Source organism: Lactuca virosa, chromosome 5 (assembly GCF_052849685.1).
Source record: "Lactuca virosa cultivar CGN04683 chromosome 5, Lactuca_virosa_CGN04683_v6, whole genome shotgun sequence".
NCBI classification, from domain to species: Eukaryota; Viridiplantae; Streptophyta; class Magnoliopsida; order Asterales; family Asteraceae; genus Lactuca; species Lactuca virosa.
The window spans coordinates 413800260-413815914 of NC_136430.1; the positions used below are offsets into that span (position 1 = coordinate 413800260).

Consider the following 15655-nt stretch of genomic DNA (forward strand, 5'->3'; position numbering starts at 1 on the left):
GAAATTACCCTTGTCTAAGAGACATGTTTTATCAATCAATATAGTATCAAATGTTTGAGAATTGTGTACCTGTGTGTATGTCAACAAATGCAAGATCATTATATCTATTTCTAATGTAAATTGTATTACCATCTGCATCTTTAGTGACTTCTTTAATCAATGTCTTATGAAAATTAAATGACATTTAGGTCTTCTTTGAACAACCTTATCATATAGATGTACTTATAGGAAATGAAAACCTGTAGGATAGATGTAATTCGAATAAAGTTATACTTCATAAAAAAAGCACATAAACAAAAATTCACAAAAACATTTTTATTGGGCTATTATTTGTATTTACCTTGAGAGAGAGCATATAGACAATCAAGAGGAAGACCGTATAATAAGTGAGTCGACTGAAAGGTTTTCTTAAGTAGGTAGACAAATAAGGCATTGAAGTAACTTTGAGATATTTAGTCAAACATTTGGATTGCTACATGTTGATACAGCTAACTCTAGGCACATGATGGGCCGGCTCTTTCACCCAGGAGGGTTCCGTCTTATAGGCGTCCGGGAATTCACTCCGTATAAGAATAACAAAGACTAGGTCAGACAACCATACTGATGGCTTGACCCCAGCATAGCTCTCCAATGCCTAAGTTAGGATGCGATATTTCGGTATTGCTTTTGTATCAAAGAGTATGTGTCTTTTTTTCCTTACGTTATTAGCATGTCCCCCGAGGATATTTATAGGCCGTCCATGGTTAGTAAAGCCCACTCCTTAGACATGTCCTTCACCTGTTACCCGGTCTGTGAGCGGTCTTTCTTTGTGTCCTTTCCTTGCTTATTTTATTTGCTTAATATTGTTCAACATATTTTATGGGATACGATTATGATGCTTACGTACGGTATGTTCGAATACATATTTTCCCGAAACAGGTGGCAATTCCTGTAAAGCCGACCTGGTAGGTAATGGGTCGGCAGTAGGTTTCCTCGGACTACCGGCTTGGTACACCATTAAGCCCCCCAGTCTGAAGGGTGAAAGGATATTGTTGAAATATTTTTTCTGTTCATACTTTTAAAGCCATATCGGGTACTGCAAGATCCTTCGCATGCTGCGCATTAAATGCTTGTACCGTCGCACGTCATCTCGCTTGCTTTGATTAGATTGCCCGCATTAAATGCTTTAACCGGTCCCTCTGATTATTTATCAGGTAATCCTGATTGTTCTTGTAAAAACTTCCTTACTTGCCTTCTCTTTGACTTTTCCTTTACTATGATTGGGATGGGTAATGACATGTCTGCAGTTTCGTCCAAAGTGGACTGCTGCATGTTGGAGCGGTATAGCCATGAGTATTATCTTTCCCATGTGCTTGGGTTACAGGTTCCATACTCATCTTCTTATGCTCTTGATGCTTTGCCTGGTAAAGTTGGATTTTATCTTCGACATCTTATGTGTGGATTGCGATTACCTCCGTCTCGCTTTTTCTTAGAGGTTCTCTGTTTGTTCAAAGTTCATCTTGTCCAACTGTGTCCGAATGCGGTGTCCAATATTGTTACTTTCTAAGTATTTTACGTTTCTCATGAGATACCTCTTGATGTCTCCGTGTTTCGTTAGAAGAGGTATGGTGACTGGTTTTCTTTCAACAGTCGCTACTTTCCTCTGTTTCCAGATTTGGCTTGTTCGAATGGAAACTGGAAAAGTAGGTTCTGCTGGGTTGACATACATAGCTTGTGTTTCCCATTTGTCCCATGCTATGTTTCACTTGGGGATGGCTCGGTGTATTTGTCTTTTGATCTTATTGGTTTTGTTCCTTTGTTTTCGCATTTCTGTGTAAAGATAACGTTTCTACCAGAAGTTGTACTTGCCCTGTGTCACATGAGCCTATTCTGGAAAGCCTGTGGTTAACTACCAGTATTATCTGTATGTCATGTAGGTTTTTCGAACCTTTTTACTAGATTTAGCATTACTTCCTTTGTTTTTCATCCCTTGGTTGTGGGTAATCTCCTGATATATAAATGCTACCTTTTTATATTTTCTCTATGCTCATTTATTATTGTAGATGGGAGTAAATGCACTTTCCAACTGACGGGTTATTTGGCTGGTGATATCCCACCCGAGTCCATTGTGGTGGATGACGTTGTTCCAGACCAAAAGGTGGACCAAGTGACTGTGACACCCGGGTCGCCTCTTGCGCTCCCGGGTTTTGGGTCGGATGCTTTCTCTATCGAGCAGTTGTTGGATACATCTTGTCCCGTGATCGGTTCTGCACAGGTCAGCTCTTCTAGCTATGCGGGAGTTGTGTCCCCCATAGGTGTCTCCTTTAGCCGAAAACATAGGCGGGTTCTTTTGCCTGATCAATTTCTCCAGGTGATTTCCCATGTTGGTCCTTGATGCGCCTCTCCCTTGTCGTTTGGTCATGTGGCCCTCAAACCGGTTTGAATGTAGTTGTATTGTGTGCGTCACTCATTTGTGTCTATGTTGTGCATTGTATGTGATTACTTTGTTCTTTTTAACATTGCTTTCCCAACGTCGTAGGTGGGCGTCGTTCTTGTGTGTTGTTCGAGGAGGAGTTGAATGAAGCATGCCGGTTTATAGCTTGTGCAGAGAAAATTATCTCTTCCGTGCTTGGGCGAGATTTCCAATTTTTTGATGTGTTGTTGACATTGCGAGATCGGTTTTTGGTCGTGGAGGTGAATGTACGTGCTACCGAAGCCATGAACCTTGCAAGCGAGGAAATGTTGGTGAAAGTTGTAGAAATGTATGCTGACTTGTCAACACGTTATCAGGATGCTGCGGCCAAGGTAACATCTTTAGAAAATCAGGGGACGCTTGTTCAAGCGAAGTATGAAGCTTGTCTCCAGGAGAACATTGTGTTGCATTCTGAGTTTTTTAACAAGTCTTGATAATGTGGATTGTTTGAGTTGGTTATATTATTGTTTTTGTAGTCAAGCGTGAACTTGGTGCTTCACTTGTGTGTCTAACCAACTCTGATTTTGTGGCTAATATGTTTTGGTACATTGGTTGTTGTTGGTGGTGATAGTTTTGTTGTCGAATCGTTGTTTTGAGTTTGAATGGGGCAGATTTCAGAGCCGATGACAGTTCAGCTACTACGCAGCATTTGAGGTGAGTTACCTTCCAGTAGGGGTGGGTTGAAGGCACCAATGTCGGCCCACTAGTATTGATTATAGTTGAGATGACTGTCTTTGTGATAATTGTCTGGTATGCCAATATCTGTTATGCTTTATGTGCTAGTATGTTATGTTATTATGTGGTAGTGGGAGGGGGTGAAATAGTCATCGGTTACCGGTTGAAAGAGACCGAAGGGGAGGCCAACACCCAGATATGCGAGGCAGTATATGATTTATATGCATATGCTAGGGTATTATGTGGTAGTAGTATGGGTGAAATAGTCCCCGGTTACCGGTTGAAAGAGACCGAAGGGGTAAGCCAGCACCCAGATATGCTAGGCAGTTACCGGTTGAAAGAGACCGAAGGGGAGGCCAACACCCAGATATGCTAGGCAGTTACCGGTTGAAAGAGACCGAAGGGGAGGCCAGCACCCAGATATGTTAGGCATTATGGGCTTATATGGTATGTGGTATGATGGGGGAACTCACTAAGCTTTGTGCTTACGGTTTTCAATTTTGGTTTCAAGTACTTCTTCTTCGAAGGGAAAGGAGTCGGCATGACTGCAGCGCATCACACCACTATTTTCCGCACTATGATGTTCTTGGGATTTGTACTCTGAAATTATTATGACTTGTTTTGAGACATATGACTTATGGGTTTTTTTATGATATGGGATAACTCAATGATATTTTTAATAATCTGTTTAATGATTTATTAAATTAAAAATGAAATTTTTAGCCTTGGATTTTGGGATGTTACACAACTGCAGCTCAATCTCAAGCTCACGCCGCCTAGCGGCCTCCTATAACTCCAGTAATGTATCACAACGCTGGGTAGCAACAAACTGTCTGATGTCGGTGTTGAGCATGCTCAGATAACGTATCATCTGAGCTTGATCGGAAGCAAACTCCGGGCAGAACATCGCCCTCTCAGTAAACATCCGGTTGACTTCCGTCACCGACTCCGTACCCTGTCTCAAATCCAAAAACTCTTGTGCCAGCCGCTCTCGCTCAACCAGCGGAATATAGCGAGCACGGAACATCTCCCTGAACTGATACCAAGTAATTGCAACTCTCTGCTCATCAGAATACGAACCCGTCATCAATCTCCACCAGTCCTTCGCTCCGGACCTCAGCAGGTTCAGAGCACACCTGACCTTCTGGTCAGTAGGACATGAGCATGTGAAGAAACATCCCTCCACGTCAGATAGCCACCTCATGGCTATGATCGGGTCCTGAATCCCATCGAAAGTCGGGGGATTTGTGTTATCGAAGTCCCGGTACTGGAAAGCCCAACTGGCCCCACCACCTGCAGCTGCTACGGCTGCGAAAGCTACAACGACAGCCATCTCAGTAATGGATGCATAGCGCTCATCAAAATACACTACCATAGCGGTCTTGATAGACCCAAACATCTCCGGTAAATGAGCCCGAAAAAGTGTAGCAACCTCATCATGCAAGATCTCCCTAATCCTGACATCCAACTCATCTGGTCTCATCTGACCAATGGTCTCGGGCACTGCTGGTCCACCCTGACTGCCATCTCCTGATCCCGACCCGAATCCGGTCACATATCGCCTCGTAACTACCATGCTGGAAATATACCAGGAAGATATCAAACATTACATATGATAACGGGGAACCAACTCCCAACAAATCCCTAGGGGCTGTGACTTCCTTGCTACGCGTATGGGTCCTGTGTTTTCAGTAGTACGGGCACATACTACCTTCCACACCTACCCATATTTGTCTCAAGGATCATCACAACGCCCTAACAATATACATAAGAATAGGCGAGCGCTCAATCCTCACTCCTAGAGGAAGGCTAAACATCTCTCAACTGGTCGACTGACCCCACACAACTCATCCATGAAACTTCCACCAACCCTGCAGCATTTGTGTATGCTAGCCATACATAACACTGGACCCTATAGACATTCAAATATCTGATCCTACCCTAAGCCCTTTATCAGACAAGAACAGGAAATAATACCAAACCAAACATTCTCAGGCTATACGATTTTAGTTATATACAACCGTGATGCATACACTAAGCAACTACAGTAATGATGTCAATTTCATATAAGGAAAACCCTAGGCTAACAGGCATCATATAATCATGCAATTCTATCATGAAATTCCTGAAGATCCCTAGCCTATCACTAGCATGTTGTTCTAACATATCACAATATCAAATAAATCGTATGGTATTTTGGGGTCTACTTACTGGCTCCGGCTGATCGTACACATCACATCATCCTTTAGTATTTTGAAAACCATTTGAAAATCATTTTGAAAATCTTTTCCTTAGTTTGAGACTGGATTCACACGAGTGTTCCTCCAATTCACTTAAACCAAGGCTCTGATACCAACTTGTAACATCCATAAAATTCATGCAAATTTAAAACTTTTTCAAACATCCAAAAACCAATAGTTATTACAAAATGTTTTCAAAATAGTTTCATATAAGAGAATCCCATAAATCAAAGTCCTAAAATATGAGGAGGTGCACGATCAATCCTTCGCCTTTCCGAGATCATCCGAAGTACCTGAAAAAAATGCAAAACTGTAAGCCCGAAGCTTAGTTAGTTCCCCCAAAATACCAACGTCATACAAACCAGAACAATATCACAACAAACATCATGCATATAGAGTCTTCAGTATGACTGGACCGCCCTCACCGGGCCTTCAGTCTATCTGGCCCACTCTCAGAACCTTCAGCATGTCTGGTCCGCCCTACCAGGCCTTCAGCCTGTCTGGACCGTTCTCCGGGCCTTCGGCCTGACTGGTACGCCCCGATGGGCCTTTAGTCTATCCGGGCCGCCCTGGTTCTGTTGGCCTAGAGCACGAAGCAGGACCGCCTCAACCCACCCGCAATCACACAATCAAACACATAAATATCATACGCTAATCATAGCATCATCCTATATACCAGGATACCGATCTAACAGATCACTAAACATAGCATCATCCTATAACCAGGATACAGATCTAACAGATCACTAAACATAACATCATCCTATAACTAGGATACAATCCAAAAAGGGCTGGCCTTGGTGCCTTAGACCTTGTTGATATAGTGAGAATAATTCACCTCACAATGTCGAACTGTACTGAAATCTCTGACTGCTGACTCACCGAGAATCCCAAACTATCACAATAAATGAACACTAATTCAACAGTTGAATACCAATCTTGGCTAAGGGTCCAAACATATGGTAACAGTCCATTCTATCCTTTCCTTAAGTTGGGCCAAGGCCCAACTCCAATTCCTTAATCCAAAAGCCCAATATACAAGGCCCATAATTGGCCTAATTTTCTAAATTGGGACAAACTCTCTAATCGGGCCTCATCCTAAGATCCATTTCCATATGTGGCCCAAGACACTACTATTCAGAAAGTCCAATAGGGGTCCAAACCAACTGGCCCAAAGATGGCCCAAAACCCGAAGCCCAAATCGCAAAAGCCCAACAAAAGACGTACGATGGGCGTACTCTGAAGCTATGTGGGGCGTACGCGAGCCTCACGTTGACTGGAAAGCGGGGACATTGACTGCGTATGCGGGGCGTACCCTCGTTGTACTCAAAACTCAAATAAGTGCTTAATGGCTTAAGCACTTAAGCCCAAGTTCCAGATCCATCGACCAAATGTGTCTTAGAACCATAAAGTCTCAAACTTTAAGACTTTAAACGTCCAGAAAGTTCTTAATGCAGCGTCTTAATCCATTAAGACCTTTCTACCACTTGCATGGGACACTTCTAGCCATTGGGACCTCAGTTTTATCACTTAGAACCCTTCCTAGGGTTTGAAAGGACATCTTAATATGTCCAAAACATAACATGCACAATATTGGGACTTTTTGGGACAAGAAAGGTGTCATAAAGCTATCAAGGCAAGATCTACATCATATAAGCACAAAGGTAGAAGCTTTTTACCTCCTGGAGCTTCTAGAGGACAAGATAATCTCATATCTTCAAGCTTTCCTTCCTTCTCCAACACCTTGATGCAACTTCTTCTTCTTCAACTACTCAAAACACACACTTTTAGATCATACACTCAAGAGAGAGGTTAGGGTTTGGGGAAAACGGCTCAAGACTATGGAGGCTGAAATGGTAGAGGGTTATGATCTCATAAGGATACTTATATACCACCCAAACCCTAAATATTAGGGTTTCCACCTGACGTGAGTACGCCCAGCATACTAGGGCCCGCCTAGTACGCTCAGCGTACCTTTATGTACGCGCAGCGTACTCCTCCTGATTCAAAATTACAATATTAGCCATTAGGGCATCTCATGGCTACACCCTTCCATCCCAAAGGACTAAAAATGACAAAATACTAATAAAAGGGAGGATTCGGAAATACCTGCAAATTCCGGGATGTTACACCATTGCATCTCCAACCTCATTAAGTGTTTTTGTCATGGAAGTTTCAACATCCTCAACACATTTTTCATCATTACCATGAAGAATACCTTGAAGAATATAATCCATTGCATCTTGGAATCCATCACCTTTCTCATTATTATGCTTTGGTTGGCTAATAGCAGCTTCAAAAGTGCACAACATATCAACCACACTGTCATCATCAATATCTTCTTTGTCAAACAAATCTTTCATTTGTTCCTCAAAGCCCCTACCTTCAACATGACCATCTATACCATCATGCTCATCAACTAGAACTCTATATTCCACAATACCACCACCCTTTTTTTTATACCCGTCTTCTTTTTTCTTTTAACAGATTTAGAACTTGATGCTTGATTTGGGTTAGATTGGACCTTTTTCCTTGGCCCTCCTTTCTTCTTTGGTGGCATAGGAACTGGTTCCTGCCTCTTAGACCTATCACATGATGCTTGACTGGGTTCACATTGTTCCTTCCTTGGCCTTCCTCTCTTATTTGGTGGCATAGGGACAAGTTCCCTGGTTGAATTCCCGCATCCCTTATGGTTATGGACGTACTCAAAGCAGTTACCATACCTTACAGTTCTTGGGGTGTGTACTCTTCTATCATTTTCACTTACATGTCTCCTTCTATTGACCTTTGGCCTATCAGGCATTCTCCTTGACATTGGTGGTAAGGGATTTATGAATTCAGTTTGAGGCCACAGATTTGAACCATTCACTGGACTAATGTTAGCAGAGTAACACTTTAGGAATTGTTCCTTGGAAAACATGTCATCAATATACTCATCAGACATTTGATGGATATAGTTGATGGTTGCAATGGCATGAACACATCCATATCCCGTAACCTGCAGGTACAATGCCTTCCATCCAAATCCACCATGTAGCTATCACATCCTCTCCTTGCTTCAAACACATGTTGTTGACTATAAATTATTAACCAAAACCTACATCCATAAGTTTAGTGGTAGTATGTTAAAGTGTTACCTAATGAAATTGAAACAAAAGTTACATGTTAGAGTGTTACCTCGTGTTCTTCCTAAAAAGCTTCATATTTTTTAACACTGTTGGACAGATACGGGTATTCCATTTAGTGCTTTCCTCAATCATGTGAGAAAATATATTAATGATGTATATCCTTATTTCTTCAAGCATTGTGATTAATTTTTTTTCCTAGAATCCACAATGATGGAGTTGAAGCACTCTGATATACCATTCTCCACCACCTCACATGCATACCTTGTACTCATGTAAGCTATACACCATGTTTGGGGTTCTTTGGACATCAGATGCTTATATGCACCCTAATTGAGATTTTTAATTGTGTCCATGTGTCTCTTGAAATCCCCTTCCAGACAACTCATAGTTACAGCCCAAAATAACTTCTTGAACTCCAACCCAGGGTAAGCTGTTCTAAAGTTTGCATATATGCATCAGGCACATTGCATGTGCTCCACAGGTGGCAATATATCTATAACAGATTGCAACAAACCCTATACAAAAACCATCATACATGTAAGTATTTATAAGTAATTTGAAAAGGATTAATATTTTATAAAGAAACTTACTTTATGTTGATCTGATATAACTACCAAGCCCCTGCCATCAATAAGGTCTAGATCACCACTGAGTAGCTCAAGGAACCAAGTCCAGTTGGACGACTTATTTTCCACATCAACAACAACCCAAGCAATTGGATAGGCCTGGTTGTTGGCATCTCTACCAATGGTTGTTAGCAGTTCACCCTTCACCTGCCCCTTTAGAAATCACCCATCAAGCCCAATTACTCTCCTACACCTTCTTTTCCAGTTAACACTTAATGCTTTGAAACAAATGTAAAACCTGTGAAAATAATTCTTTCCATCTGGATTGGTTGTTACACCAACTTGACATGTGGACCCTGGGTTTGACCTTAACAATTCATGGGAATAATCCCATATCCTTGCATAATGCTCAGTGAGTTTACCTTCTATTAAATTTTTGGCCGATTTCCTTGCCCTTCTAACTTGTCATATAGATACCATACACCTATACCTTTTTCTGATGTCATCAATCATTTCCTGAAGTTTCATCTTTGGCTTATTTGCAATTTCAGTCACATCATGTTTTCCAATCCATTCAAGGGAAACAATGGATCCAAACTTAAACTGCCTAAAACATTTATGGCCAGCATTCATAACTTTGATCTGAAAAAATCTTTCCTTGTACATCCATGCAACATAAAGTATGAAATGACATTTACTCTCCTCCTTCCTATTGCCATATCTAGCTACAATTCTTTTACTATCACATTTTTCAAAGTATATTTTATAACCATGTGAGACAACATAGTTTGTAACACCCCGACTCTCAGGTATAAACTTTTCAGTCTTATATTTCCATTTGAAAGGTCGACTCGACGAGTTGGATGCCCTGACTCGTCGAGTAGGCATGGATTTGGTCGCGTGTTATAAGTGACCAACTCGACGAGTTGGAGGACCGTCTCGACGAGTTGGAGCTGGAGGATGAAACCCTAATTTCCGGGGTTTTTCACCCTATTTAAAGGATCATTAGCCTCCCTTACATCCCCATTTGAGCCCAGAAACCCTAAACCACGTTTTCTCTCTATATTTGTGTGATTTTAAGCTTGGAAGGTGGATTTTGGTGAAAGGAGCTTTAAGATCAAGAAGCTTTGAGCAAGGAACAATTGAGGATCTGAACTCTACTCCATTTTAGCATCACTTGAAGGTAACAAGTCTTTACCTTGAACTTCCTTCTATCTAAATCTCTTCATGCTTGAGATTAGGGCTATTCTAGCATGATTGGTGATTCATTTCGGGTATTGGGCAAGATCTGAAGTTGCAACTTCAGATCTAGGCTCATCTTGGTTCTTATGGTCATAAAGTTTAAGCCTTTAGCAAGATAATGCCTTTCCCTCACTAAGAACATCTTCTCTAGCTTGATTTTGGCCATTAACACCTTGCATGTACGTAAAGTTTGCAACTTTACGTAGGAAGTATGCTCTAGGAACTCAGATCTGCAATATGGAGCTTTGGGTGGCTTATAAGCATCTGAATGGAGAAAGGACTGAAGAGACTCGACGAGTTGCATGACCAACTCGGTGAGTCCGATGAAGATTAGCCTTGAGGGTTCCTGCATGAACTCGGCGAGTCAGCAGGATGACTCGACGAGCCAGTTAGGGTTTCCTCGACTTCTGAACATGCATAGACTCGACGAGTTGGTAGTAAACTCGGCGAGTCAGTGAGGGTTTTATGACCTTCTGGACCCTTACGGAACTCGACGAGTTGTTAGCTGCACTCGACGAGTTGGGTCAACATGGACTTTTGACTTTGACCGTTGACTTTGACTTTGACCAAGGGTTGACTATTTGACTTCTGGGGGTATTTTAGTAAATTGGAATTTATGGGAGCGGTCTTGTGGCAAATATAGGTGGTGGAGTTCGTGGCTGTGATTCGAGGGTTTGAGGTTATCACTTCAGTTCGACATTTGTGAGGTGAGTTTTCCTCACTATGCTCAAGGGTCTAAGGCACCAAGGTCGGACCTTTTTTATTGTATTCTGATATGTTATGCTAGTATGAGCTGTTAGATTGGTAACCTGGTAGATAGGATGGTATTATGTTGCTATGATCTGTAGATCAGTATCCTGGTAGATAGGATGATGTTATGCTAGTATGATTGGTTAGATCGGTTTGTTTGTCTACGGACTGTTATGTGATTATCTGATATATGTGCACATGTTGATTAGTGGTAGAGGCTCATCTGTTTTGTGCGAGAGCCAACAGACATGGGCATTCCAACCTGATGGTTGTGGGCCATGAGTATTTCATCCCGAGGATGATTGGGCTCATAATATGAGGGCATTCCAACCTGATGGTTGTGGGCCTGGGGTATTCCATCCCGAGAATGACTGGACCTATAGTATGATTGGCATTCCAACCTGATGGTTGAGGGCCTGGGGTATTCCAACGCGATGGTTGATTGGAACCATAGTATGTTGTTTGTGTTATATGTATGTTGATGTGCGTATGGATATTTTGGGGGAACTCACTAAGTTTCGGGCTTACAGTGGTTGATTTTTGTTTCAGGTACTTCTGATGATCGCAGGAAGGCGAAGGCATGATCGTACGCCTCCTATTGTTTATGATTTGATTCTGGGATATTTTGATACTAAACTATTTTGAAAACTACTTTTGTAATATTCAATGGTTTTGGAATATTTTAAAAGTTTAAATTTGGCATGATTTTTATGGATGTTACATAATTGGTAACACAAAACTTCAACTGGGCAGAGGATTCAAAGACGTCACCAAGCTTTGGTACCATCTTGTCCCACTTGATGGTTGGGTCATGAATTCTATAGTTGTTTTTCAATACCTCATGTTCGTCTTCATCACTCTGCCAATCAGTAGCATGGTACACTTGTGCTCTGATTTCATCAGCCATACAAGAATTTCGTAGGTTTTCATCACTTAATAGAGCATTTAGGAAGATATCCTTACATTTATCAAGTGAGGACACAAATTCTTCATCTGGTTCGTGGTCCATGTAAATGTCATGGAGTTCAAAATCCATTTCACTCAAGCTAGAAAATGGCTCATGTATGACATCAAAGGGGTCAGCGTACCCTTTGTCTGATGAAGCCATTACACCCTCCTACATAAACACAATAAGTTTAGGAACCCATTTCAAGAAATGTTGAATTTAAACACAACAAGATCATGACATGTAAAAACCTTACCTTTTGAAGAACAATTTTACCCTAATCATCTCCAAGAAAACCCTCTTTTGTAAAGCTTTTCTCTGTGTATACAAAATTTCAGTCGACGAAATGGGTAAAGGTGAAAAGTAATCGGGATATAGAGCGAGGATGAGGATGTGACAATTTAACATTCATAAGGACTTGGAGTTTTCTCCCAAACGACGTTAATGATCCTTTCAGCTAAGCAAGTGGTAACCATTTGATTAAAGGGAAACCGGTTAATAGGCAAAAACGACCCATTTAATGCAAGTCTAAGGCAAAAACGGGCATAAATTTGAACTTTGGGCAAATCCACCAATTTCGTGCAAATTTGAGGGTTTTTATGCCATTAGCCCATCTTGAAACTATAAAAAGTTAGTGTAAAAACTTTAATGTTGGTACATTGAAACTACAAAAGTTTGGTATAAAAAGTTTTCTATTATTTTATATGTCCGGGGTAAAAAGGTCCTACTTCCTTACTCACTCAAGTCATTGCTTTGACCGAACCTATAAGGGATACTAAGCTGAAAACATCAAAAATTTATCTATCAACTTTTTTAACAGAAAAATATATTGAACATAGCACTTTAAAATAAACACAAAAAGCAAGCAAGTGATATTAGTTGGTTCTATTTTGAAATATGGTAATTTTAAATGTATAGCAACGTAGTTTATTAATTTGTATTTGGATTTTTTTCGAATAGCGTTATATGATTGTTTGTGAGATATAAATGAATCCTTTGATTCGTTGATTAGTTGGTTGTACTTGGTAATTTTATAGAAATTAAACTAGAACATAAAAAGTTATTCTAATTTCCGAAACTTTGTTATGATTTAGCAACTAAAAATTTGAATTTTACAAGAAAAGGTAATTTCAAAAAGTCTTTTAGTTTTAACTAAAATAAGCAAAATACCTATTTTTACCCGAAAATATAACATATTTTTAATCCAAAACAACAATAAACTTTTATTATATCCTAAATAGCCTCTCGAAAGAAAACTAATTGCTATTCGGAAACTATTCGCCGCTGCTCCATGGCTCGGGTATGCCACTAGTGTGTGTGTGTATATATATATATATATATATATATATATATATATATATATATATATAGAGAGAGAGAGAGAGAGAGAGAGAGAGAGAGAGTCAAGATCAAATAAAAAGAAAAATTTTAGTAGGAAGGTAAGAAGTTTTTTTTTCTACATATTTTTTAGCGAACAAACAAAATAAATTATTATATATATATATATATATATATATATATATATATATATATATATATATATGTATAATTTTTCTGCAATTCAGGATAGTAATTGGTACACAACAATTTAATGATTTATACTTTATAGAATTCTATAATACAAAATTTTAAAACTAATATTATTATGTATGAAAAAAAAAAACTGTTATGACTGAATCAATTTCCAGTAGACATATGATCCCATCAACATGGAAAACAATCATGATGATTACTGTATTGGAGATTCAATCGGATCCGGATGACACAGGTCAACCTGTAAAATTAATTGACCAATTAGTATTGTGACGTTGATCCTGACATGGAAAACAATCACTTCAATTAGCTTCATAATTTCTGGGCAACTAAAGTTTCACCACGTGGTACGACAGCTTCAATCATGAAATACTTCGATTTTCTTCATATTAAATTCGAATGGGATTCACGCATTTGATTATCAAGGGCATGAGTATTAAATTTAGTAGATCGATAAGATAAGATGTCTCCTTTCGTATTTAATGCGAAATAATTAAGAAGTTGCTGAAAATGAAATTAAGATACATATGGTAATTTAGGAATGTCACGTGAACCCATTGTTCTTCAATTTTCTTAATGGGACCTGATTTTTCCACTGGGGTTTTTCTTCTTCCACTGAAAAACAAATAGATTGACAATTATACCTTTGGTTTTAATTTATAAATATTTAAGAGAGAAAAATCTTTTTCTTTTACAAACTACTTACCATGAAAAAAAGTTTTCCTCCTTCCTTAACATGAAAAATCTTTTTCTTTACAAAGTCCATCCATTCATCTTCTTCACCAAGATTGTATCCAGAAGTTGGAGAAAAATAATAAAGCAGAATAGTTCATATACATCAATCCTTTTTTTTAATTCCCAAACTCACATACCCTAAGAATAATATAACAATTTGTTGAGAGATTTTTTGAAAATTCTACAAGTATTACTCTAGAAAATGTATCTCTGTATCCCAAATTCGAACCACAACATCTTCACCATCACTAATGAATAATGATGGTCTTCTTCAGAGGTCCCCAAACAACTATATTGATCCTTCCTTGAAGACCCTTAAGCACCACTATAGATTCATCAACCTCTGCAGTATTACACAAATTTTCACTTTATAACACAAACCAATTACCAATGCATTAAAGTTGCTTTCTCTATTCACAGGGTCACCAGCAATGCGTTGTACGTGGATAAAAGTTAAACCCATAAAAGGGTCGGTGGTGATTACAACAAGCTTATCACTAAAAGAAAAATCAATAGCTCTAGCAGGGGAATAGAAATTGAAAGTGAAAACCTGTGCTCCGCTCTCAATAACCCATAGCTTGGCCAGTTGGTTGACTGATCGGCACTCCCGGTAATCAATGTCTTGAATTTCTGCACATCCAATACCAATGGTTAATCAGTTCAGTTTGCCTAAAGTACTTTAAAACTCCGTTGATTCTACCGCCACCACCCTCACCCACCGACTGTGGGTTTTTTTTTCATGGCAAAAATCGAACGAACGTTCGGTCTCCATTGCTACCGACGTCTGCAGCCTTCTTTTTACCTATCGGATTAGTAGCGCCACTGGAACGAGCACGATTACCCATTCCCATTTGAGTCAATTTTAACGACATCACATTCAAGTTTAACAGGAATAAGAAATCACCCATGGTTCTAAACTCAAGTCAGACATAGGAGATTGATTTAATTTAACTTACTGCTTGAGATTGGGAGGAAGAAGCAACGACCGAAGGAGAAGCGCCGGAGGAAACAAAAAATATCTTTCTCTCTTTCACCGTTTGGAAAAAAGAAGGAACTTTCCATATCGTAAATATTAGTATTAATTAAAACCAGGGGTATAATTGTCAATCTATCTTTCTTTTTTTTTCAGTGGAAGGATAAAACCCCTCAGTGGATGAATTAGGACCCTTTCTTAATTGATGATAGTTGAGCAAATATAGGTGTTGTTCAATTTTCTTGATTTGTTGTAACTGTTTATTTGATTCCTAATTCTGTACTCTGTTTGTCATTGGTATTTGGAACTTGTATTTCTACCCTTTGTTATTTCAAACTATTCTTCCCCGTAAACTTTTCGATTACCAATTGAAGAACCATGCATATTTTCTATGCGATAATAAAAACCCTTCCAT

The 15655-nt window shown here is 39.5% G+C and overlaps 1 long non-coding RNA gene across 1 annotated transcript; it reads right to left on the minus strand.

Annotated features, from left to right (window-relative positions):
- Positions 1–13708: 13708 nt before the first annotated feature.
- LOC145116566 (uncharacterized) lies at positions 13709–15411 on the minus strand. The gene is made up of 4 exons (XR_013712186.1): positions 15224–15411; positions 14818–14897; positions 14239–14610; positions 13709–14147 (listed from the first exon to the last, which is right to left on the minus strand). It is a non-coding gene; the product is annotated as an uncharacterized LOC145116566 (long non-coding RNA).
- Positions 15412–15655: the final 244 nt, after the last annotated feature.